At 38.2% G+C, this 27,442-nt stretch overlaps 1 long non-coding RNA gene across 2 annotated transcripts; it reads right to left on the bottom strand.

Annotated features, from left to right (window-relative positions):
- Positions 1-1,033: 1,033 nt before the first annotated feature.
- LOC137175948 (uncharacterized) lies at positions 1,034-10,015 on the bottom strand. 2 transcript variants are annotated; one of them, XR_010925758.1, is made up of 3 exons: positions 9,425-10,015; positions 7,707-7,827; positions 1,034-1,758 (listed from the first exon to the last, which is right to left on the bottom strand). It is a non-coding gene; the product is annotated as an uncharacterized lncRNA (long non-coding RNA). The 2 variants fall into 2 exon arrangements; XR_010925757.1 differs by lacking the exon at positions 9,425-10,015 and adding an exon at positions 7,891-7,950.
- Positions 10,016-27,442: the final 17,427 nt, after the last annotated feature.

Below are 27,442 nucleotides of genomic sequence, written 5' to 3'. Positions count from 1 at the left end.
CATCAAAGTTGGTACAGATATTTAAGATCATCACAGGATGAAACTTAATGACATTGTTGAGTAATGCAACTTTGAGGATCTCTAGAAAACTCATGGGATCATCCATATTATTACAACCTAATCATTGGGTCAAATTTTTACCTTTTCCAATATATTGCTTGCAAAACTAATGACATTCCAATCATCTGCTACAACTATGCCTGCTAGAACCATTACTTGTGCACATATGTTGCACAACTTTTTTTACAATGCACAAGTCAAGCCATGTATATAGCATAAGTATTGTTATGTTTATAATGTATACATTATAGTATAGATTGAATGCCATTTATTGGACTTCTTATTTTGTTGTAGTTATTACTCTTAGTTCTTATCTGTTCTTATCAGCCTCAGTTGTATGTTATATTTAGTGGTAATTCGCAAATGTTAGCATGCTAACACAAAGTGAGAAGGCAGCCATGGTGAACAGTATACCTACTAAACATCAGAATGTTAACATCTTCACTGTGAGCATGTTAATATGCTGATTTTAAGATTTTGCTTATTGCCCACAGTAAATGTGTTTACATTCTTTCATTTACTTTATGATACAAGTGATGATGGGAAATGTTGTCTTGTCACTAAATAGCAGACTATTCAAAGCAACTTCCATATTTATGTCATTTTATTCACTGTGACAGATAGCAGTGATCACTGCAAGTAGAGGGCTTGAAGACAGAGTGGAGATGATGTTGTTTTTGCAGTCCATTCCACTTCCATTCCGTGATAATGATTCAAGGCCCAGATAAGCAATAATGATTCTAAATGATCTCCTGAAGGCATATTATATTGCAATAAGTTTTAAAATATCTATTGAACTTGTATAACAGTCATTTAAGCCACAAGCTGACATTCCAAGTAGAGATACAGTTATTACACACGAGTTTCTTTCATTTGAGCCCTTTTGTGTTTCCCTTTGAGCTAAATTACCTGCTTTTTGAGAGTAACCCACACAATAATAGGCGAAGAGGGTCATAATCACAGCAGAGAGTAACTGGGTAGAGCTGGGTTCAATAGCGTTTAATCATTTTTGACATAATCTTGATTAAAATACAATTTCTAACATTGTTATTTTCTTTGTGTTGCTTTGTGGTCCTTTGAAATTCAAACTGCTTTCACAAATTATGGCTGTGTAAGGGAAAATTCTCTGGCATAGATAAACACAGTAGGTGGAAATACCTCAGCAGAAGTTTAAAATCATGAAAAAGCAAGGAAAAATGTCAGTCTCAAAAATGGCTCTGATTTAGAACAATGTAAACAGGAAACTTATGGGATGAGCGTGCTGGGAATACAGTCAGACAACTTGGTGTTTGAAGTGAATACTTATGAAAGAACTGGTTTGTTGGACTTAATATGTAGTGTTTACTGAGCAGAAATGGAAAAACAGGGCTGCATCTTCTTGAACAGAGCCAAGAATGGCTAGCATTGCAAGCACAAAGCCCAAGGATATGAAGTGATGTTGGTTGGCGTGTGTTTCACTGTGTGTGCGTGAGACAAGGGGGGGCTTCTGTTCCGAGATTGAAATCCACTTGGAAAGTTTGACTGTTTGCCTTAGCCTGCCTTACTTGCCAGATGGCCGTGGTTTGTGGTCTGGGACTGCTGTGGCACAGTCCATAAGGCAGCCGTCTCTCAAACCCATGTAAGAATCCCCGTGTGTGGAGTTGTTTTTTGTCTTCTGCAAATTCTCATTGTCTGTAACAGGCTCTGTTGTCTCACTGCCTGAATAATAGAGAAGATACACAATGAGGGCAGAATGTTGGTGGTGGGGTTGGGGTAATTGATTCTAGTAATGTGGTTAATATCAACTCTTAGATCTCTGCAGGGTCTCTGCCAGGTGGAAGCGTGGAACAAGGTCATGTTGAATTGAAGCTCCATCTCTTTCCCTTAATGCTCCAAGCAAAGCCAAACAAGAATTAAGACCATGTTGGACAATCTGCCTTGATTATGTACAAGTATATGGTGATTCAATTGGCTAAGCTTATGATACAAAGGTGAGCAAGACTTTGAAGGTACAGTAATTAAAGATGTGTCTGGTGGACAGTAGAACTCAATATCAATATGACATCAACACCAAGGTTAAAGTTAACAAGGTATTATCATCTAAACATTTGTAGGGTGTAGTTTCATTTTTTAATATTTGGGTCAAATGATAGTCTGTTTCATGTTAGCAAGCTTGCTGAGTCAAACTACATTGGAATAATGTGTCTTCACAGCAATCTGACAGGCTTGCAATCAACAGTAAGTCCTGCATTAGTCGTCAATTGCATAGTACGCAAAGGCCTCCAGTCACAACTTTTGTGTGCCACTACAATACATAGTTTGGTAAGTTGCAGGTTTATCACACTGTGATTTCATTGTGAGGCCTTTTTCAAGAGGAAAGTTAGCAAGACAGTGCTTTAGTGGGCAACAACAATGCACATGATAAAAAGGGAGACAATACAAGCAATTCATCAAGCACCTGTGAACAAGCATAACAGATTTGTGGATATGATGATAGCGATTTCTATGTCCGCTGTCAATTTGAAGTTATCTGAAGTATGTTTTAAAAAGTCATACAGTGCTTGCTTGGCTAATAGCTAACAAGGAACAGGCTAACAATGCATATAATTGTTTAGCCAAATCAACCATACATCTTTAAATTCTTGTAGACTTTTTGGATGAGACTTACCAGCCTACAAACCAACCAGCCCATCCTACAGAGAGTTAATACCTCATCCATTTTTTATTTTGTAAAAAAATTAAAAGTTAAGTAGGCCTTTAAGTATAAAACAGTAAAAAAAAAAAGTGTTGAAAAGAAGTATCACAAGGAACCAGTAGGCTATTGGTACAGCCCAGCCTTAGTCATTGTCTTCAGTATCTAAATGTCTCCCCATAGTTTGCTGATTGGTCCCACTGCAGGGCCATTAATTCTCAGATTCTATCACATGTATTCAATGAATGTTCTAATGAAGGAGAATTACATTTTAAAACCTTTTCTATTTGTTGTTTTAGCAAAAAAAAAAAATCTCAGCCTGGCTCACAGGCAATCAATGTTGATCTTAACTGCTGAGCAAAATATTACATAACCTTCATGCCAAAATATGGTAAAGGATTCAATGCTGTTTTTTTACATTCTGCATCAACTGATGTAAACTCACATGGAAAGTTGTGAAAGGGAGAAAACCACAGATTACGTTTCACCTCATGGAGCAGGGAAATAATTGTTATTGACTTCCTGGTTAGTCGTTACTCTTTCATTTTGCCTCTTTTACCTGCCTCTTTCCCTCTCCTTCTGTCCTTTATTCAGCTGTGTGTTTACCTCCATTTTGTATTCTAAGCTGACCTTTACTTTACTTTTTATTTTTCATCTTTTCCTCTCTGTCTGTCCACATTCTCTCCTCCCCCACCTACTACCATCCATATCTTCCCTTGTCATATTCACCCATCCTTTCTCTATCCATCCAACCCTTACTCCCTCCCATGTGGACAGGATGCTCTGACCTGTATTTGTCTGGCATGGATGGGTCCCAGGTTTGGTTTAAATGCCCCAATTATCCTTGTGAATTATGATGTCCTGCTCTGGGCTATGTTGCTCCGGCTCTGTGCCTCTCATATGAAAGCTGGCACGGCACAACAGAGCCATTTACAAAGGCTAGATTAAGGGCATGTTCAAATGAGCAGTTCTCCCCATGCACCAGGCCATGGAAAGCTGAAGGTTGGTATGGAAAACTGGCCACATGGAAATACTATGACCTGCTCTGATGTATCCCTGTTGTACCGCATACAACATCCGTCTTTTGGGGTTTTTTGTGGGTATCAAAATCAAAATTAACCCTTTCATTTTGGCACCAGGTGGGGACATTAAACAAGGTCTCGATACTGAATAAATATATAATGCCACATGTTTTTTCAGTGTATTTTAAATATTTATTTTGCTGTGTTTGAGTAACTAAACCACACACAATAGAGTTGAGATAAATTCAAAGAGTTATTGAGCAAAGGGCCTAACAAGAAAGGTACTGCTGTTGTTGTCTATTTAGTGTAGCTTTCACAATTTCTTGTCTTTCAGATGCATTTTTTATCTGCATCTTAAATCTGGACTTAAAGCCAGTGTGCAAAATTTAATATTTTGGTTGAGGTGGCAGTATTACGTGCTATAATCAGACAAAAAATATCTGCACATGGTGCCTCTAACTTGGAGAGGAATTAATACACCAAAAGGGTTCATCATTTGCCTCGATTTAATAGATCATAGTAAAGGCCAACTGCAAACATGGGATTACCTACATATGTAGGTAGAGTAGGGCTGAACAATAAACTGTTGAACTATAACTAACATCATTGACAGTATCTCAACAAGTTGTAATAAGTGAGAGTTAAAATTGTTGACTCTTGATTTAATTCACTACAGAGACAACTGTCATTGAAGAAGAAGCAGCAGCTGTGTCTTCATGCTGTTTAACAAAGGACCAACAGCATGGTGACATTGTTCTAAACAATTTAGGTGATTGCCTTACATCAATTTCAGACAGGTAGCAAGTGTAAATGACAGCTGGTGAAATTGTCTGAGTCTCTCTGTCAAATCACAATACCATGTAAACAATGCCAATTGAAAGTCAATTAAGCTCCTTTGTTGTGGTAGACACACAAATATGACCCGGAGAAGTGACGCAGTTCAGATGACATCAATATAAAGGTCACAAAATGTCCATATTCGGAGGTGGCACATTGGGTGGATGGCTATATAGATAGATTGCAAAAAGTGGACTTAGTGGACTTAGCTGCAGGAGACTGCTGTTCACTTCACGCTTCCAACCACAACTGTCAGGTTTCCAACCGCAAGTCGGGACAGTTTTTTACAAACCATAACTACGATTGTTGTGGTGTTTACTGTTGCTGTGACAACAAAGGTTGCCTGATTTAAGGAAGTAGCAACTTTAACCCACACCGTGTTTCAAGTGATCATTTTAACCCAAATCATGATCTTTTCTTAACCCTAACCAAGGGGGTTTTGTGTCTAAACCTAACCAGACCCTAACCACAGCGTTGTCACACCATAAAACATAATTATTTTTTAACAGTGATTTGTAACAGTTTTGGAAAGCACAGACAAATGCAACCTGATCTCAAAAAAATACGTGAAATAACCACGAACCCACGAAAACCACGAATTTTAACATATTACGTGCCACCACCATGTAATGGTGTTAAGAGGTCGTGGTCATTTAATGTATTTCTGTGAGCTGTCAACAGTGTTATTAGGGATCATAAATCTGATACAAAAACATTATCAGTTTGTCATTATTAAAATATTAAATTATTACCATGTGTGGACATTTATGCAGCTGTTATCAAAAAAATAGTATCCATTAATGTCAAGTATACCCCTAATGTAATATCTGAATAAATGTGGGATAATTTGGGTAATTTTTAATAGAAAACATGCATTAATAAATAATGCAACTGCATTATTTTACCAGTTTCAATTGAGATAGACACAAGATAAGTTTGTGATTATGCTTGGTACACTGATTGGTACATACTTATCTTGTGAGCAAGAGGGTCCCCAGCAGTGATCTAAACAAGAATGCAGTTTCATGTGCCTTAGACCTACCTATTATTACCAACAACTGTATTTAGTCCTATCCATCAAATAGTGCAGCAACATCTAGCAGCCCCTCTTTGTCACTTAGTTCTGTGCCTAAAAGAACATTCATTGTTTAGCGTGAAACATTTGGTATTGTAATAAAAACAGTCCAATACCCGAGGTGGGCTTACATGTGGAGCACTCGTACTGCTCTCCCAGTTGGAAAGTACAGAACACATTCAGCTCACACTTGGATGAGCCCTAACCCTCCCATCTTTTTGAAGCAACTGTGTAATCCAGCCTCCATGGTTATATTCCTCATTTTTACCACCAGTGTAATCCTACATTACAACTGAACCCACTAAACCTCGGGTGACATAGAGTATGTTCCACACTCTGAAAGGTAGTCTAATCATCCAGCTCTTTTTCTTCACCCTATAATTGATCATATCGCATGTGGCCTTGATTAAACACCCACTCGCACTTCAGAATTAATCATGCATTGCATGAACTTAGCATTAATCACGGTATAACCCCCGCTCCATCTCCATTCCTCAGTCGGACTGTAATGGGATATTCATCTCTTCAACAATTAATAACATCGGCATGGGGGCTCCTGCACACTAGCCCTATTCTCTCTGTTCCCACAGTGTTATTTTAAGCTGGTCACGGGCGATGATTGAGGGGTCGCAACAAGAGCTTAAATGGGATTTATTAACGTAGATGCCAGAGGTGAAGAGAGAAAAGAAGAACAGAAGAAACAGTGGGGTGACTGTGTGATTAGAAGAAGTAGGGAGAAGGAAATAAGGGAGTGGGGAGAGCAAGAAAGAGCGAGGACTGAAAGGTGATAGAGCCATTGGCATGTTTTCACACGTGTGCCTGCTGGAGAGGCATCAATCTTCTTTATCTCTTTTAGATTTTTTATATCTCGGTGTTTTTCTCTCTGTAATAACCCCCTGCCACCTACCAGGTGATTCATCTGAAACACTCCGCGGCAGAGCTCCTCTGGGGTTCATAGAATACCTGCCACTACGATCCATAACAGTACATAACGACACACACGCACAAAGGAATAAGAGAGCTGGAAAATAGATTATTATGCTCTTCTGAAAGCGTCACTTGACCGTAACAAAATGAGGGTAGCCTATCATACAGTGACACTGCTGTAGAGCATAAAAAGCACCAAAGAGATGATTGAAGAATCATCTTATCATCATATAGCAGCTGCTACCTAAAGCGTATTCTTCAGTGTTGAGGTCACATAGGTCACATGCATCTGATGAGGTAATGATAGATAGCCCTGTAGCTTTTCAACTTCTCATTTTCACAGACTCTGACCTATAAGTGACAATGAAAAATTATTTATTTACTCATTCTGTGGTCAGACAGAATCTCTGCTGTATAAAAATGAAAATAGTAAAAAAAAAAAGTTAAAAAACAACACAGTGAGCAAAAATAACCTAGAAATTAACTTTGTTAATACAAGTCTAGGATAAAGTTAAAAGTGACTTAAGTGTCAATTAGGTCAAAGTGTAATCTGTGAATGTTGAATTCATAAGCAAAAAAATACATATATGCTCAGTTCAATTCCAGGTTTGCACTGCCACAATTGTTAGTGGTCAACTGCATATGTAATGTTATTGTGATTGGGGGATATACCAATTGGTATTGGCACCAATACTGACCTTATTAAGCAGATCAGGCATTGGTTATTAGGTGACCAATCCAGATTAAATACAGTTTCTTGATCAATTAAATTCTAAAATTCTGTGTTTCCTCTGTTTCATTCAGTTGAAGTGTTCAGTTAGCATCACAGCTGTCCCTTTCTTACCTTACATACAGTAACATTGATCCCCATGAGTTCCACAATTTTAAATTTGAGAAAATATACTGGTATCGGACTGCTACTTGGTTATCAGTTAAAGTCCTAAGTTGAAGTATTTGTTTTGGGGGGAAAAAAGTTGGATTGCACCTGTAACTGAAACAGTTCACTGATTTATGAGTCTACTTGCACCACTGTTACACCATATTTTAACACACCACAGATAAACATTTCAGTGGTTTTATCTCAGGAATAAAGCAATAGCTGACGACACTGTACCTCAGTAGAAGACATCTGTTTGGTCACACTCCAGTTGTTCTCAGTCAGGTGTTCCTCCTCTTCTTTATCCAGTGTTGCTGTGTCTTAACAGTTTCTACTTTGCTACACTGTGGATCACACACTGGGCAACAAAAGTAAAAGAGAATTATATAAAATAAATTAAATATAATATTTTCAAACTAACTTCTTTCATTCCATGCTTTCTGAATTCTCAGTCAGGTCACCTAATGATGACATAGTTAAAAAGACTGTGTGAATTGAATCTTGGGAAATGTAGGCAAACCTAAACATACTCACATCCTGTAGTTAGCACTTGTGGCCACAGTGGCTGCAGTTCAACAAGTTGCTATTTTAGAATACACAGCACTGTGCAAATGTTTTAGGCACTTTAGATGTTTAGATTCTTACCCATAATACAACACAATCAGGGAGACCCCTGATTGGTCTAAAATTTAATCTGCAGAATGACAATGACCCCAAATATATGACCAGATTCAGAAATAACTATTTTGATAGACAAGAAGAGCAGGGAATCCTGCAAGAGATGATATAGCTCCCCTGCAGAGCCCTCATTTCAACATCATTGAGTCGGTCTGGGATTACATGAAGAGACATGAACTTGCAACAGAGGAACTGTGAAGAACTGCTTGGAACAGTATTACCTTGAAAAACTGTGTGCAAGTGTACCTAGGAGAATTGGCACTATTTATTTATTTGATTCAGTTTTTTTACTCTTTACTGCAGTTTGTATGAAGTTAATTGATAAATGAAAATTTATAGCATTATTTTTTAAGCATCTTCTTGACTTTCAGTACCTGAAACTTTTATACCGTACTCTATATATCATATATATATATATATATATATATATATATTTTTTTTTTTTTTTTTTTTTTTAATGTTATTGTTTATTCGACAGGGATGATAAACAATACATTTATTGCACCAAATGAAACTAATTCCCATCTGTAGTCCATGGGCAAAGGCTGCCACTGCAGGCTGATGTAATAAAAGATTTCACAACGGCAATAGATTGTGGTGAATTAAAACGTTACACCTTGGAAACAAACATGATAACATGAGTATTGCAATCAGGATAAAACAGACACACAACACACACACACGCAATTTTCCCAATTTGAGAGTATACTACCAGTAATCTTAACATAAATAAGAACAATTTTCCAAACAGACACGTAGTATTAATGCTTGCCAACATAATCAGTGTACCTCAGCCCAGTGACTGCAGGGCTGAATATCCCTCAGCCATTTTTTCAAACTTGCAGTTTATCTGATGACAGCAGGGGCCAAGAAATATTTAAAATGTGTTTCATAAACTAAATAACTCATATTTCCTTGAACTTCCCATCTATTTACATATTTGTGGTAAATTTTGCAAATGTCATTTATCTAAATACACACACATCTGTCCGTATTAGCATCGCCATGCACTAATGATGTGAGACAAATTTAAAACAAAGGCATTCATCTGCTGAAAACCAAATCCCACTAGGTCAGTCTTACAAATTTCACATAACAGTTTTAAAATTGTTTCAGAAGTATGGTACAAATGCTATGAAATTTTTAGTACTAAAAGTAAGAGGATGTTCTTTCACCTTCAATATCTATAGTCAAATGTGGATATGTGGATACATATAATAATTTTGGCTAATAAACACAATGGCATCCCCCCTCCTGCTTTTGGGAGCACTTCTCACCTGCTCCCAGCTGTGGATGAATACTCTGGCGTGTCTGGTGTGGCACCTGATGCCAAAAACAGGATGTTTCTTGGCGAGTACAGACAATGTGATAGAACATCAAAGGATGCCAGGTTCTTTGAAGCTCCTTGGCAACGGTCAACCAGTCCAGATGTGCTGCACAGTGCCCCCAGTGGACATGTAGTGAAACCAAAGGGACAGATGTTTTGCCTCCTGCTGCTGGGTAGAGATGCAGATCCAGGGCAATTGAGCACATGTGGTTTTATTTTAAAAACACAATGACCAGTAACAAACTGAGATAATACAACCAATACTGTAAATGCATTTCCACCCACCAGTTTTTATGCGCTTTTTTAATGTGTGCATGAAAACACCTGACCGGAAATGCCAGAGAAAAAAAACTGTTAAAATATTGCAAAAACAGTTTTTATGCTTGGCTGAGATTGAAAAGTTGGTGTAGTTGGTGTGTAAAGAAAATGCAAAGTACAAACACTCCACTGAAGATACAAAAACAAAAACATCAGATCGGTACAGATGAGAGATGCCTGATGAGATGGACTGATGGGGAGGCTGTAATGTTCCTCAAATTAATACATGAAACATCTCGTTTTCCCAAGTTGTTTTCCCAAGTTGTTTTCTATCATTTGAGGTTTGACTGGTGCTCTTTTAATTATGTCATCTCGCTGCACCCTCTTCTTCTGCAGTGGTTTAAAGAATTAGCAACACCAACTGCTTATCTTGATGAGCCTGTCTCCTAATATTCACATAACAGTAGTGGATGGAAACGCATGTTAATTCACATTTTCTTTTGCTGATTTTCTGGAAATACTTAAAATTTGTGCTACTTGGCTGGATGGAAATTTGGCTTGTGATAATGTGTTTTTTCTCTTTTATTGATCCCTATAATGCGAGGACAAAAGCACTCTTAGGACTTGTGAGGATTCAGCATTTTGCTCAAGGACAGTTCAGTAAGGTGAATAATCACGCTGCTCACTTGTGTCTATGCTTTACTCCCTTCAGAAATAGCTATAGTGGTGAACATGTGAACTTTTATTTGTCCCTTTTTTACAAAATGAAACTGTGTTGACACATGTGGACAACAGCATAAAAGATCCAATCCTGAGCTGAACAGGCCTGAAACTGAATAGAGGTAGAAATATAGTTATATAGTTACAGACTAAGAAAGAGATGAATTAGTGTTCACTTGAGAATGACATTGAAGGAAACTGAACAGTTGTACACAGTAAATTGAACAAATCTACTCTGTCTGCCCAACAGGCAGGAACAATGAAAGAAACACCCACCTGCTGAAATTATTGAGCTTTTTTTGTTCAACTTTGTGGAAGTCAATACCACTTCACATTACTCCTTGTAGTGTCTCAACATAGTTGTTTTCTGCCATTCATTCTTTTGCACAATGAAAAACAGCTTCCTCAGAACTAAAAGTTGTCTGAGCTCAATAATACATAACACCAAACATAAAAATGTAACTCAGCTGTGTCACAGTTTGTGTATTATTGTGTTTTTAATGGGCCTCACACTGAGTGCTCTCATCTCATTGCGCACATTATTTAACACTCTGCTTACTGCCAATGATCTGATACTCCCAGAAAGAAATTTAATGTTCACAAGGTAAAATACCTCATAACATGTTAAAATATTGTCCAGTACCAATTCAGGGTCCAATACAAATCAGTTTAAACTTTAATTTCCACACTTAGTATGCTATGATGGGCTTAAAAGGATGTCTAATTTCATATGTGGCCAAGAAATTTACTCATCTTTTGCACCCTATGAAATCTTTGTAGCCATCATAATCCATTGCGCCAAGACATTATTATCAACTTATAAAGTCAAGACGTACTGCTACCTGACTGCAAAAACGTGATAAATATGTGTAGAAAATGAAGAAAGCAAGGCATTAACTCCACTTTCTTTGCTGTGAGAAGCCACAACATGTTTTCATCACAGGGTGTTACCAATTAAGAGGAGTTAACATGGATATACAGATTCTACAATTAACTTGGTACACTATTTGCTAGTTAGATCAGAACTCATGCTGTAAATTTCAACTTCCACTTTATCATCCCCAGAGGCAGGTAAAACAGAGAACACAGGCTTGAACATAAGATACATAAAATATATCATTAAAATATGTAAAGCATATCCTATAGCCCACCACACAACCACACACAGAATACAATGTATATTGAGTGAATTTATAAAACATGAAACCGGTACAGCTGTGTTGCTGTGCATGTGACAATAAAAGCTCTTAAATCTCTTGAATCTTGAACATTCAGCTAACGTCATTCAAACCAATCAATGGTTAAAATATTATCACCAACCCTACCCACCACTTGTTAAACAGAAGACTCATCATCAGCTGCCTCATCATGAGAAATTAACAGTTTGATGACAGATAAAATTATTTCTTGACCAGTTAGTGCCATTAGTACTCTGAAGCTCAAACTCTCCATACAGAGGAACTGTTGAAACTGCTAAAATGTGACACATATCAGGAAGTTTAACACCAAGGAACTATGTGAGGCAACCTGCTCCTGATACCTGTCAAGAGATTTACCAAACCAAGTAATAACATAAAAGGTAATTACTCACTCTACAATGGAAATGTCGAAGGGTGTCATGAGTTTTCCACATACCCCAAACCAATTGAGTGTCCGTAGGCAGGTAAATTCGGCTATATTTGATACACTGTTTAACCTTTTGGCCAGACTCTAAGGAGGTGGACGTTTTCACAAAAATAATGCTGACTAAGTATTGTTCACCTCAGCTACTGGGTCAGTGTCATTAATTCACTGTAGTCACTTTACACTGTAAATTTGCATGTCAATATAAATAAAAAAGCTTCAGAAACTGGGGTGTTGAGGCCAGTTAAAAATAGCATTACGTATTCACATTAGCATTACTTACTTGTGTTGACCATGTTGCCTTCTTAAAGATGCTGTGAAATTAAGATGACTGATCCTAGAGTGAAAAAGTTACTTTGCTAATATTGTTTTATTTATCTATTCTTACTCTTGTTTTACACCAAATTTGGATCAGATCTGTGGTTCTGTATAAATGTAACCAAATTTCTGACTGTGTTATTGTTTTCTCAATTCATATACTGTAGGTTAATTTAATGGACGCTACCCAGTGTGACCAAAGACTTCTGTTGGTGCCCCCTCCAAACAGCTCTACTACTAGTTGCATTAAGCTCCATGTTCAAAGGCGATGTAATTTTTTCTTATCAGATCGCATGTACTGTCATGAGATTACAGTAGTTTTTTATTCTCTCTAACCCCGAATTATTGGCCATATTCCCCATCAGTTCTGGCTAAAGTGCGATTCCTGGTGTCAGCTTTGTTGTCAGCCAGCTCTCAGTAAGTAGGTCTGATAATGTCTCCTGCAGATAACAACAGAGGCAGGGAGGTGCAGAGGATGTTAGGGTGGCAGGGGCCCAAATTCATAAAAGGCAATTTTTGCAAATAATTAAACAAATATATGCCAGGAAGGATTACTTTGCAACACTGTTAAAGGGATATTAAAATATGTGTATTTAAAACAAACCCATGACTGAGGTTGGTTTAAACACTGCTACAGTTATTTAATGATACATGCCAAGAAATTAAGTGTATTTCAGTAAATTCTCCTCACATGTTAACCAGCACAATTACCCAGCCCTCTGACTGACATCCTCACTTGCAGAAGCTCAGCTTAATACTGCTGACAAAGTTGCACCTCCTCTGGCTGCATGGCTGCCTCTCTTGCCTCCATATTCATCTCTTACCACCTCTCCATAAAAGGCATAATTGCTTCAGTAATAACAGGCAATAACAAGATGCTGATATTGTATGGCTAAGATACGATTACTATGTGCCAACAAATTAGTGTAATACTAGTGCAGTGCAGTCCAGTGTGCATTGGGCTTTAAGAGCTTCTGATACACAGGTGACCTACACTCAACAATGTACCTGAACGCCTCCTGTGTAGTCACTCACTGCTACAGCTGATCTGCTAAATGTGCTGCTAAGGCTATGCTTTCTGTCTAGGCATGGGGTAAGAGTGTCCATTCTTGATTAAAAATTCTGTTTTCACTGTCTACTCATCTCTCTTTAGAGCCCCTTTTCTCTGACTCATGTCATGCCTTGTCTCTGGTCTCTCTGTAACGTGATATAGGCAGTTGGCAGAACTGACTCTGCCCTGCCCCTGCACAAAGCAGAGTGGCTTCCTATGAAATGTATCGTGTGTCCAAATTACACCAAATTCAACACTGCACTCCCGATCGGATGAACAGTTCAAGTGATACACAAAGGACATACATGCAGACATACAGACAGAGAGTTCCTCCTTTAGTAGAGAGATTATTCACACATCATATCATAATACTGAGGCTTGGAAGACATCATGCATTTAAGCCACAATTCTAAAAAGCAACACATAAGCTTTAGATAAGGTATATTAGACACTGGTTTCTAAAACATTTTAACATCCCTTCCTTCCCTCCCACCAAATATACTGACAAAAGTGCTTGAACTTAACTATTTGCCTAGATATATAATGACATTTAGTAACTAGTTAACACTCAACATTCATGTAAATGTAGCTGCATTTACTGTCCTTATACACATATTTACCTGTTGAGCAAATATAACATAAAATACAAAGAAAGGAAATATGTATGCTTACTGTACATATAATCGTACATTAAGCATTACTTTAATGTCGGACAGCACAAACACAATAACATCACTGCTGACTATAGTTAAACAACAAAAACTTTGAATTCATGGGTTCAGATTTACAAATTCTGAGTGTTCCAAATAGAAAAACATAACATAACATAACTTTTTGCCCCACTTTCCAGAGGAGCAAAAAGTGAGCAATGGACATAAATGTGAGCTAGAAAAATCCAGCATTCTTAGGATTTTGAGAAACCAGGCAATCTCAAACTTTTACATGTCAAGGATCTCCAAAATAGATGCACAATAGGCCATAGACCCGTGTTTGAGAAGATTTTGTCCAAAAGAATCCCCTCTAAGAAGAAACATTCACTGGAAGTTAGTGTAATAAAAGTTAAATTAATCCATTTGTCCTTTTGCTGGGAACCTCCTGCAGCCTTCTCCAGGACCCCTGATGGTCTTCGGATCCCCGTTTGGAAACCATTCTTCTAAACAACTGGATAACCACATTAGAGTGGATAAAATTAGGGATGTCACAAGAGTGTGGTGGTACCAACGCTTCACTCCATAATTCAGTTATTACTCTCATATAGCCAGAGTGTGTTTGTCTAAATCCCGAAACACTTTAAGTTTCAGTCATACTTATAAGATTGCAAACCTAAATGAGAGCACATAATCACACAATTGTATTTTGTTTTGAGAGCATGACATTTCATACAGTTCTTCTAATTTGAAATTATTATTTTCGGGCTGCTTTGATTTCTACTTGAAGGCTACAGGCCAATTTTATTTTGTAACTCTTATTCTAATGCAGCCTGTATGCTTACATAATGAAACACACAAAGTTTCTGTTCAATTGTTAATGTTTATAAAGTTGTTAAATAAAGGAGTGTGTCCTGAATGGGATTTCTGGTTTTGCCATGATATCAAATCAGTTATTGAGAGTAGTGGTACTTCAGTGGTAATTCTAGTATGGTGACATCACTAGTATATACTGTAAGTGTAATACAATTTACTGATGATTTATTTTGAGAAATTTTCTATCGCACTTCTGATTTGGCTGTGAGATTCGTTGATTTTGGGTGCGTAAGATGTGATGAATTAGATTGAATGTGATGGCGTTCAGTCCAACATGGCGGCGGTGCTACAGCAGCGCCGTCTAGCGGTGGTTGTCAAAAAAACATCAGACTTCATCTCTTGTGCTTCTATACTCTTTGTCCATACCCGCTTTTATTTATGACAATAATAGTCCCCCCGAATGTTAGTTCCACGCAAACTTGAGTTCCATAAACCTCAGTCACTTTACCTCACTGTAAACTATTAACACTAACATATACTAATAAGTCTGTCAGCTATACTCAGAAACAAGATGAGGTATTGAGTATATTGTGGTGTCATGCTGGATGTAGCAGAAATAAAAGGAATTCATTTATTTATTTAAAAAAAACACCCCAGAAAAGGGACATTTTTTCTGTTGGACACCAAACGTGCAGGTGGTCAAGCCCCCTCTGAGGTCTATCTGTGCACGTGCCTAAACAGAGGGATTCCCTGAGCTTGTGTCTCTCATGCCTTCCCAGTCCATTAGCCAGCCATACTGCCTGTGTGGCTGACAAATGACTGAATTAGATCTGAGTGTCATCCGATGGGGGGAGAAAAATCTTTTCTCTCTCTCTCTCTCTAGATCCTTGACACATGCTCTCTTCTTCTGTTGTGTCTGAGTTGCGCGCCTGTGATGTTCCTCTTTCTGTGAAGTCTATTCCTTTCTTACATCTCTTGCTATCGTTCATCCAAGCATTTGCTCATTTTGCATTTCCTTCGTGACACCAGACCATTTACTCCACTTTTCTTTTCCATTTTTGGAGCGTATCCCCTATTATTCTTGTCTTACTTAAGTGCATGCCAGTGTTTTATTTAGTTCTGTCATTTTGTAAAACTTGTGTGAAGTTGGGCTCATGGTAAAACATTACCCCAGCCTACTTTGCAACAGCATGTTTGCAGATGTTTGATTTTTTTTTAGTGCCAACAGTTCCCCAAAGTGGCCAGGATTTTTACAAGCCTCATCCTAAATATGAACCACTTACCATATGAAAATGTAGTTGGAGACATTAGCTGCTCATGCCAATGCAGGCTTAATATATGATTATTGTATGAGGTTTTACAATATTAAAGCTTCACAAGGTTTTTATCTACATTTGCCTGATTTGAAATTAAATGCACAAGCTTTGACTTATTTCCATTTGCTAATTACAGCTTGTTAAATATACAGCAATTAAATAATTGCTGTTTTAATAAATTATAGTAGAATGAAGTTGAAAAAAAAATCTAAATCACAATCACACTTCACTCCACATGCACTTGTGATGATTTTTTATAAGAAAATACGTTGATTAATGACTTCAGTTGGTAGTGACAACCACTTTCTGTACATTTCTTTTGACATGATATATACAGAAACCCATAAAGACTGTACAAACCACACATAATGACAGTTTTCCACTAACTTGCACATATTTCTTGACAGTCAGAGAGGGGCACATAGTGAGTAAATACAGAGACAACACATCAGGTGATAGGTTGGCTGTGATTACACTCGTGTTGCTGGGCAACCACTAAAATCCCACAAGAACATAAATTCTAACTGGACATTCATTAAAAAAGAGTTTGCTTTGCTAATTAATAATGTAATCCATGGGGGAAAGAGAAAGAAATGAAGGAGAGATGCTAAAAACGAACTGGAGGCTCAATTGATTAACTTCAATTGAGTAATTGAACCACTGACTGCTACACACTTGGACTAATGTTAGCTACTTTAGTTAAATTGTGCTAATAGGGCAGGTATTGTAATATTAAACTGACCAAAATATTGAGTGACAGGATCCTGTGAGAGTCTTATTGGTTTATCTCCTTAACCAGAAACACAGTAAAAGTGTGTGTCTGGAGAAAAAAAAACATTTCATTCTTCAAACAGAGGCTCTGAGAGTCTGAGGAGCTGACTTAGTGTTTCTAGAGAGAAGTTGACCCTTTTTGAATGGGAGTCAACTGGAGCCAGCATCTAGCAGCTGTCAGTAGCATTGCACTTTAAGATAGCTATTTCCACACTGGCTTCAGCCTCAAGTTGTGGTGGTTGCTGCTTTGTAAAATTTCCAGTAACCGTACTTGTGCTGAGAATTTTTTGTCAAATTTCCACCTCCACAGTCAATAGTGATCCTTAAAGCTCAATGTAAAATCTCATTAAATGACAGGCAACAACTAGAATCATTCAACACCACAGACGATTTGACTTGATCTTTCGATGTAAATACCAACTGACTCAGTCTGGAACACACTCATCACTAATTGACGTCACAAAAAAATTCATATTCATAATCGGCTCAACAACTGTCTGTCTGCGCCTTGTCTTAAAGTTTTTCACACATTCTCTTTTATGTTAGACAAAGGTATTCACAAAGCCACCTCTCCTGTCTAAACTCTGGTGCCACTCTGTATATCCCAACTTTTAATTATATTTGATGAGCCGCCATAAAAATCAAATTACCCCCAGTGTCTGCAGGCCTTTTATTATTGCTCTGTTGCAGGAGACCTTACATTGCATGCAGACTACAAACTCACTGAGCAGCACGGACTATTTCAACATCCCTCCATCTTTGTGTCTTTCTCCCCGCTCTTCCCTCAAGTTTTTTTTTTATTCTCCCCACCTCTTTGGTGCAGTTTTCTCCCCTTTTCCCCTAGTATTTGTACCCCCTGTCACACTTCTATCAAGTCCTCTTATCTTCTGTATCTTTCTGTATATCTCCCTCTCTCTCTACAATCCTTCACTCCGGTCTATCTCTCTTCTGGCCCAGAAGCAAATATGGTTCATTACATTTTTAATGTTGTTTGTAATTGCTTGGCACTCTCAACATGTCAAGAGCAAATCATTTTTCCAGAGCGTTCATTTATGTTTGGTGTACAGGGATCTCAATCAGTCCTTTGCGTGTGTTGTACTGCTGACTGTAAGCATCTCATATCACTTGTGTCGAGGAACTCTTAATGTAAGATGTTGGACCTACAGCTGGAGATTACTCCATTACTCCAGGAATATATTCTATTTGTAGATCACATCCATTTTATATATCTTTAAATGCTACTCGTATACATTTAAAGGAACTGTTTAACATTTTTTGAAACACTTTCTTCAGAGACTTGAGAAGATTGATACCACTCTCATTTCTGTACGGTAAATACAAAAACACAGCCAGCAACCAGTTAGCTTAGCTTAGCATGATGACGGAAAGAGCTAGCCAGGCTAGCTTTGTCCAAAGGTAACAAAATCTGCCTGCCAGCACTTCTAAAGCTAACAAATTAACATTAACAGAAAATAGTCTGGCAGTTAACCCTCTGTAAAACAACAGTATCGTATAATGTCTAGAATATATATACAGTATATGGCATGTTAATTTGTGATCTTTAGAGGTGCTGACAGGTGGATTTAGTTACTGTGGACATAGCCAGGCTAGCTGTTTGCCCAAGCTACTGTCTTGGTATGCTAAGCTAAGCTAACTGTTTCCCAGTTCTAGCTTAATATTGAACCAACAGACATAAAAGTTGTATCAATAAGCTCATCTAATTTTCAGCAAGAAAGCAAATAAGTATATTTCCCAAAATATCAAAATATTTCTTCAACAAGGCCTCATGTTTTTCTGCTTATAATCCAAAACTGTAAAATGGGCAGTATTCCCCTTTAATGCCCTTTTCTTTTTCTTTTGGCGGAAGAGAATAGTTACATTTTAAATGTTAGCTTTCCAAAAAACAGGCTAAGAAAGGGTAAGATATCCCTGCATGAAACTAATGTCAAAACAAAACAAACTGTTCCCCATGTCTCTCCTATCTATACCGACGTGCCCAGACCAAGTGCCTCAGCAAAACACTGCTTCTCCAACCTGTCAAAACACAAAGCTGCTCAGTAAGCCCACGAGATTTCATACAGGAGCAGGGCTCTCACTGCTTTGTAGTGGGCAAAATCTGCCTTTCTTCTTGCTTCAACGAGACCTTTGAAAATACTCAGCCCCAAAACAAACAGATGGGATCCAAAAAGAGAAGGATGACAACTGAGGCAAAGCGCAAGAGGAACAGAAAGAAAGAGAGGGCAAAAGGTATTTAAAAAACATGCAAATACAAATGACAGATATAACAGAAATTACTAAATCCTTGGTAATTTTACCCAAACCTAATTCTAATCTTAATCCTATAACCAAATTTCACCCCTTAAACACCCCTTTAAGGAAGTGAGGACTGTCCAAAATGTAGAAATACAACACACACCTTGCCTCAACACTGACTGAATAATGTAAAGGCTGACCAATTAAATATTGAAATGAGCAAACAGGGATAAGGGGGAATCATTAAGAGGAAAAAACGGAAGGGAAAAGATAAAGATTTTTAAAAAAAAGACAGAATGGAAAGAGAAGGAAGGTAGAAAAAAAGAGGAAAGATAAGCAGGGCATGTGTTAAAGACTGAAAATGATTTGCAGCTTCTGCTGTAATTACACAAGCAGTTTTTCTTCATACTCCTTCCATGCATATTTAAAGTGCAAACATTCAGAGTCAACACGGAGGCTTTTGCACTGATAACTGTCAAACCTACAGTTACCATCTCGTCTGCTACAAACAGTGCACTGGTATAAGTCTTCAAGCCTCACAAAGCCACCACACAGTCTTTGCTTACACTCATTGAGGTCTGGAAAGTGTTAATGATATCATTTTCTTGAGACAGGTGACATTTAGAATACTCTAAAACATATGATTGACAAGTGATGTGAGACATTGAACTGAAGCATTTACATCAGCCCTTCTTACACCTGATTGGATGAATGTGGCACTCACAAGGTTGTCTCTGCTGTCACATTCTGGCTGAAGTTATCCACCAAAATAATAAATGAAAGTTGTCAGCACTCATAAATAACCGTATATCACTTTTTTTTAATGATGCACAGCAGCGAAAAAAAACGTTTCAGCCTTAGGCTTTCCAACAATTGTAGGTGTAACCTCGATTAAACCGCAGCCAGAAACCTGCTGGTGATTACAACCAGCTAATACAAATTATCCAAACAGACATCATCAAAAAAACTGTTCTAATAAGAAAAATAATAAGAGGAAAATTTAAGACAATTTAAGCCATCCGAGGAGATATATCACGTTACATGATTGCAACAACCAGATAGCTGGTTGATTGATTTTCACACCTCATCATGTGCAGAATCTCCATAAAAATAGCCTACAAGTACATGTACATAAACATGATCAACAACCCTCAAGAGACAAATATTAATCAGAAAAATATTCGTAAGAAAATTAGTAATCAGAGAAAATTAATAGGAGGAAATATAACACATTCTGTGATTACAACAGCCAGATGAGTGACTAGTTGATCTACTCAATATATCACACGTGTGATTGTAACAGCAAAGTAAGTGACTGATCGATTTACCAAATATATATTGTATATTATTGTGACAGATCACCAATAGATTTAAATGCTAACAATAAAAATGCATGTATGTATATATGGACCAATCATGTGCAAAACCTCCATAAAAATGCAAATACATATACATAAGAAAATTAGTAATAAGAAAAAAATATATATCATAAGTAATAGGAGGAAAAATATCAAATACTGTGATTGCAACAGCCAAATAAGTGACTGCTAGATTTACACACATGATGACATTATCCACCGAGAGGCTGCAGAGTTATCATCATTATCTAAACCACCACATAGTTTGCTGGTTTTGATCTGCTAGACTCAGCGTGCTATGAATTTGGAATAGGAATTTGTAGGATTTAGGTGTGCTTTGCTCTTCCCTGTATATATATATATCTGAAGTGGTCACTCAAACCTGGGGCTTCTAGAGTTTAACTCTCTAATTCTAAATCTCACCACATCTCAATCCAAACTGTCCACATGCAGTGTCCACACACACACATCCCCCACAGCCAAGAGACATGCAGAAGAAGAACTCAATGAAATTCTTCTTGCGTGGATTTTCTTAGCAATATTAGTGTCATATAAATAGAGGACAAAACAGTTCATTCTGATCTCATGCACTCATGGTGCTCACTTGAATGAGAGTAAATGTTACGCTTTTTCTGTGATATAGATGAAAATAAGTAGAGCACATAGTGATGTTTTTACCATAAATCAAGCAAAATCATGACCAAAACCTTCCCATGACATTAGCCAAAATAACCATAACTCCAAAGATCAAAGCTAATATGAGAAACGTTTCTGTACCCAAACACAAATTAGTTATGCTTTTTTTACACTGATATATTTTCATACTGGTAAATACATATTGGTTAATGGCTGTGAGAGTCTGTCAAGCACTTAGCTACAAAACTTGCTGCTGGGAGTACCCATGCAATTAAAATCGGTCAGATTTGATAAAAAATAGATTCAGACGGCCCTGACCCCTTCCAAACCCTTCGTATCTCGAGTGTACAACCCCAGGTCATGTCCCTTCCACTGCATTACACATGCACACATCCTCAACATTACACTGAAACACACGGCCCCAAAGGGAGTGTGGACGCCAGTGCAGGGAATAAACTAGAAGTCCAGGAACACTTGTTCACAGGGAGGAACTGCCTATTGCAGAGTTGATTCGCATTCATGTTCATGTAAATCAAGGAGCTTTACATTGCGTTTCTGTTTATTTGGTAGTTGTTGGAATGCTTTCTGAAGGAGACATACAGATTTTTTTTTCACATATTATGTCTTGTGTTTGAAAAGCTTTCTTGTTCAGTCACATTGCAGTATATTCAGCAGTCTTGCGTGTGCCTGTTTCTGTCTGTCAATCACCTTGGAGATATGACAGCTTTTGACCCACTCTTGCGTTGCAGCTCATATAACCAGCTTACTAACAGGGAGATAATAACAGTGGAGCACAAAGCCTGTCTTCTACTGTATGTGTTAGTGTGCCTGTGTGTGTGTGTGTGTGTGAGCGGCTGAGAGACAAAGAAAGAAGAGAGGGATTGGAAGGTGGGGTCACAAGGCCCCGAATATCCACTTAAGTCTCACGAAAATGAAAATTGTTCAAAGCACTCAAAGAGCCCACCTCATGCATCCTTCTCTGTTCTGTTTTTCAGGCGCTGGTAGTGACTCAGATCTGGATTGCCTTGTCTTTTTTTTTTCCTCAGCCGAATAGAATTCCAGACTTCAGAGGCAGTCGCTTGATGATCACTGACATTGAGAGAGCCCTGCTCAGTGATCCCTGTGACCCAGAGCTTTAAATCTCCAAATGAGAAAAAAAAAAAAAAAAAAAAAAGGAGAGGAGAGGAGGAGCAGTTTATGATATCGCACTTCAGTGAGCACCGGAGAAGAGAAAAATAAGTATCAATTTTACGAGGGGCTCTAAATCAGGATGGGTTTGCAGAGACGACTTTATCGTTCAATCTGGCCGCCTGCTCTGGAGGTGTTAGCGAGGTTAGACAGCGATCGACGAGCACGCCCGCCTCACCATAACAATAATCATCTAGCTAAGCCCGCAGCTCACGACCTGTAAATTGATTAAGGAGAGGATGGTGACAGAAAGATTCTCTGCGTGGTTCTCCGAGGCGTTTTGCAATGAATTTGCAGGCCTTCATTAGATGGACTGTCTGTCCGAGCCCGCTGAATCCAGAGTGGAGATGATGAGAGGGTGTGAGGGGGTAATGAGAAAACTCCAAACTCATTGGCGGTGTTTATACGAGCTGTCTACCATGAAGAGAAGGGCCACAGCCTGCTTTGTCCCGAGATGAATAAAAAAATCATCTTCTCTGTCTGTTTCATTACGGAGAATCATTTCTCCCAAATCGGAGCAGATAAATCATTTAGAGAAAAATGAAGGAGGGGCGTGTGTGTGTAAGATAGAGACTTGCAGCAACCCTTTTGTGAATGTGTTACAAGGCCCGCGTGTAAGCCTGCTTTTGTGTGGGCTCATACGTATTTTGTGTGTAGGTGTGTTACAACACCCATGCTTGTGCATGTGTTTGTTTGTGTGCCTGTCAACTTGAGAGTCAACAGAAGGCATGAAGAAGCGGATGGTTATTTCTGTATCAGCTCTTGCCCGAGGAAGCATGATTAAGACGCTGAATCAGACTCCCTGTTCAAACATCACAGCAGAATCATGCAACTTTAACTTCTTCCGACCCGTTGACACAAACAAGTTAGACATGACTCCATCCAACATTAACCAGCCCCTCCAGGAATCTCCAGGATGCTGCAACGGAGGACTTTTTTTATGCAAGATAAACAGTTTCCATGCAAATACTGCAAGGTCTTGCAGTTTTGGCCAACATGAGTCATCATTTCAAAAATGACGAAGGTTGTGAAAATTTTTAGAAATCACTTACCCAGGTTTTAGAAAACATACAGTTACAAAGAAAGAAAGATCACATTTATGTTTAGGCCTTACAATATTTGACTCATTGAATCCTCACACTTTGGCTTCAAAAACAGAAACTATCAAATCGCTTTGTAATATTTATTGTATTTTTTATTCACTATTACAAAAGTGTAATCTTCAAAAAAGCATGATGACTTGTGTTTATCGGGATCTTAGAGCACCTCCTTCCTGAATCCACACAGAACAGTCAATTTAAAAGGCACAATATTGTAGCTGTTTAAAAATCTCTAATGCTTAGCTGTATCTTTATGATGACCTATGGCAATATATGAATATATAACACAAAACCCCAAAGTGCTGAAGTGTTACAAGTATACCATCAACTTAAAATTTAAATCAGCAAAAAGAAGCATACTGCCACTTTATAAATATAGTCAATTTGAGTACTGGTATGTTGTTGGTCAGACATTGCAGTTATCCCCAACAAAGTACTGCTGACACAACAGGAAGTGGAGGGGGAAAGGACACAGGAAAGAATTTACTGACACAAAAACATCTGATAAATTAAACATTGGTTTATTTTAAACAGAGATTGTCCTTCCAAGAAAAATGACAATCACCCATTTCACCAAAAGCACAAAAATGAAATATGTTTACTTTCACGTGACAGCGCCTACCAGCAGCAGCAGTAATTATGATGGATGCAGAGGAGGAAGTCAGGTGATGTTAGATTGAGATTGAGATGGATGGGACGACAACTTTAACACAAGAGAGCGATGTTCATTTCGCAGTTCAGTCAACGTAGGTTTTCTTTTTTTCAGTCATCTCCTTATCTTAACCATGAGGTTATCATTGTAACCACAACAACGAAGATCCCCTAACTTTAACGAAATAGTAATTTTAACCTAAACCACAATGTTACCCTAACCTTAACATGGTAGTTTTTGTGCCTAAGTGTGACTCCACATCAAAAGTGAGACATAAGCACCGCGTAAGCGCTATCAAAGCGTGCGTTCAGTGTACTCCAACTCCGACCTGTGTTCAGCTGTCACTGTGTCCGTAGCACCAGATATCTGTCAGCAGCCGTTCCTGAGGAGCAGAGAGGACAGTGGCCAGCCACACTGTCTTCACCGGGCTGACTGACAGCAGAAATTTACTGAACAAAAATAGTTTTCATGTAGGCTCCAGGGAATGAAATCAACAGTATTTGTATTTTCTTTCCCCTCCCACACAGCGGGCAAAGTAGACCAGCAAGGTCGTAGCCACACTGGGAGCTGTGATCCATCAATATAGACACAGTTAATATGTAAGAACGTATATACGGCTGGAGCTTTGTATTTTAACAGCTGTCTGTCTACAGAGATTTCGCTTCACTAAACACGTCAGAGAAAAATAGATTATTAGATTAAATAGACTCAGAGCGTATGAAAGTGTATCAGTTCTGTGAGACATGCGAGTGACGGATGTAAAAAAATGCTTCTAAAATTGATTTCTATGAGGATTGGCCATAAACCAAGAAAAACTTAATCCGAGTGGCGTCAGATCAGAAAACGTCCTGGTAACAGAACATATCATTTCGTTTTTAAGACTTGGATGCTCTGTAAACCTCCGCTAACCTAGTAAGTACTGCATATGCAATCTCAAAATCTGCATAGTGTACAGTGTCACAAATATTATATCATTCTCCTCCAGCGGGGGAAAAAATGGAGACTGATGTTGGGTCCACCCTATGTCCAAAGCTAGAGATGGGGTTGCATTGGTGACTAAACAGAGATTGGTGAATGTTCAGTTAGAAACATTATCCTGTCATTTTTCTCTACACACCCACCTCCTTAATTCATTGGATTAATATATTTTTTCTTTTTGTCCTATCAGTTGGAAGTCTAATACGTTCATTCCATCTCAAGTCAGTCTGAAACACCTTTTACTGCACACATAGTAGCCAATCACTAATTAGTAAGCCTTTATTAACCCGATTAGCTGCACTGCCTCCTGCTACTGACAATGAAGCCAACATCCAGGTCATTATATAGACACACATCATTTTATTCTTTAAAGCTACGTTTGTGAGCAAAGATGTTGAGATCAGCACTAAAATCATTAAGTACTCACATTCCACTGTATTAAGAATTCTCTTTTCCTCTTTCATTAAGAACTCTCATTCCATAAATATTAACTACTCCCATTCCACTTAAATTAATTACTCTCCTTCAACACACAGCCTTTCAAAGCTGTGCTAACTGGGGCCATGGACAAAATTTCAAACAAAAGTCGTCAGTGTTTTTTAAAGCCATCTCCAGAGGCTACAGTACCCTCCGGCAGTAAAGTGAAAATCCCTAATTTAATCTTTTACCTGCAGACATGTTTTCTTTGATTCCCTGTCCTCCCTGCACACCAAAAGACATTGTTTTTTGTTTGAAAAGAAAGAGAAACAGCAGGCATGGCTCTGTTTCTACAGGTTTCTTTTTTAAAAAGAATCCCTGGGGAAGTAGTGGTGCGCTGTTATAGTTTATTCCTAGTGACACTGAGCCACAGGAGTAAAAGAAGCGAGGAGGGTGGCTGAAGAGGGGTGTGATACCATGAATACTTCAAAAAAAAGGAAATATCCAAGACAATTTTTAAGACCATCATCAAACACAACAACTTAGCCCCAGTAGTCCAATGTAAGACACTGGACTTGCAGCCCACATATTTTAATATATTGCCAATGGCTACATTTAAATATTTGTCAGAATTCTGTAAACAGCTTGTGCGGCATAATCCAAGCGTCTCCACAGTGCAATGGTCTGACTTTTTAGACTTTACAAGCTGGTTTGGAAAATTAGCATTTGACATTTAAAGGTATACTTTGCAGGATTTGTCAGTTGGCGTTTGAAAACACACAGCATTCAAAGTTAGCCCCTCCTCCCCAGCTTAACAAGCAAGCAAAGAGAGTGGTCGAGCGAGCTAGAGATTGAATGAGGGCAGCGAGTGGCACACCTCCGCACAACCCTACGGCAAGGTGCCGCATTGCCAGATTTTGTGTGAATGCAGAGCTTCATCCTGTCTACTGTGGCCTCTCTGCTCTGCATGTGTGTAGCTCAGCCCTGCCCTCCCTCAAGCAGACATACAGACCTGCAGCTCTTTATACAGTATATCCATGGGGGCTACACACTCACCCACACAAAGGCTGATGCCCAGAAACATCCTGAACACAGCAAAATGATAAGAAAATACCGGCAGAAGGCAGGGTCTCTGCAGATAATACACTGCCACACACTTCTAGTGGGTCATAAGTGATGATTGAGAGGGATTACTTTTGCATGAGTCTATATGTTTTTTTTTTTAGGAAAATCCTGCATAGTATACCTTTAATGCAGTAAAAAAGAAAAAAAAATAAGGTCGCTAGTAACTTCATTAGCCTGGAAATGGCTGTAATGACACTACAGGGAATAACTCACTTAGTGATCTTACTACTTCGATTTTAGTGGTTATTTAACTGACATGGAGCTACATACTGTATAATCAGTCATGGCAAAAGTAGCAATACCACAATGTAAAATGATCTATTATAAGAGTTCTATAATAATTCTATTTAAGTAAAAATAAAAGAAGAAGTATCAAAAGTAAAAGTATTCATTATGCAGAATAGCTCCTGGCAGAGTGGATTATTATTACTGATGCATTACTATGTAAGTAGCGTTTAAATGTTGCATTTGAAAGCTGGTCAAGGAGGAGCAAATTTTATAAAGTGATAATATATTAAGTATTTAAAATCTTGATCTTCAAAGTAACTAGTAACTACAATGCATCTGTAAAAGTAAGGTAAGTAAGAACAACATTTGCCTTTCAAAGAACAAGTTCTCCAAACTTAAAGACAAAATAAGTGGTTGGTCCATTTCAAGTGGCAACTACCTCATTTTGAGGCTGAAGCCAATGCAGAAGTACCTAAAAGTGCAATGTCACTGTTGGCCACTAGATGCTGGCTC

Source organism: Thunnus thynnus, chromosome 23 (assembly GCF_963924715.1).
Source record: "Thunnus thynnus chromosome 23, fThuThy2.1, whole genome shotgun sequence".
Lineage (NCBI taxonomy): Eukaryota > Metazoa > Chordata > Actinopteri > Scombriformes > Scombridae > Thunnus > Thunnus thynnus.
Note: the sequence above shows the minus strand (reverse complement) of the source record. Positions and strands in the feature narration are given on the sequence as shown.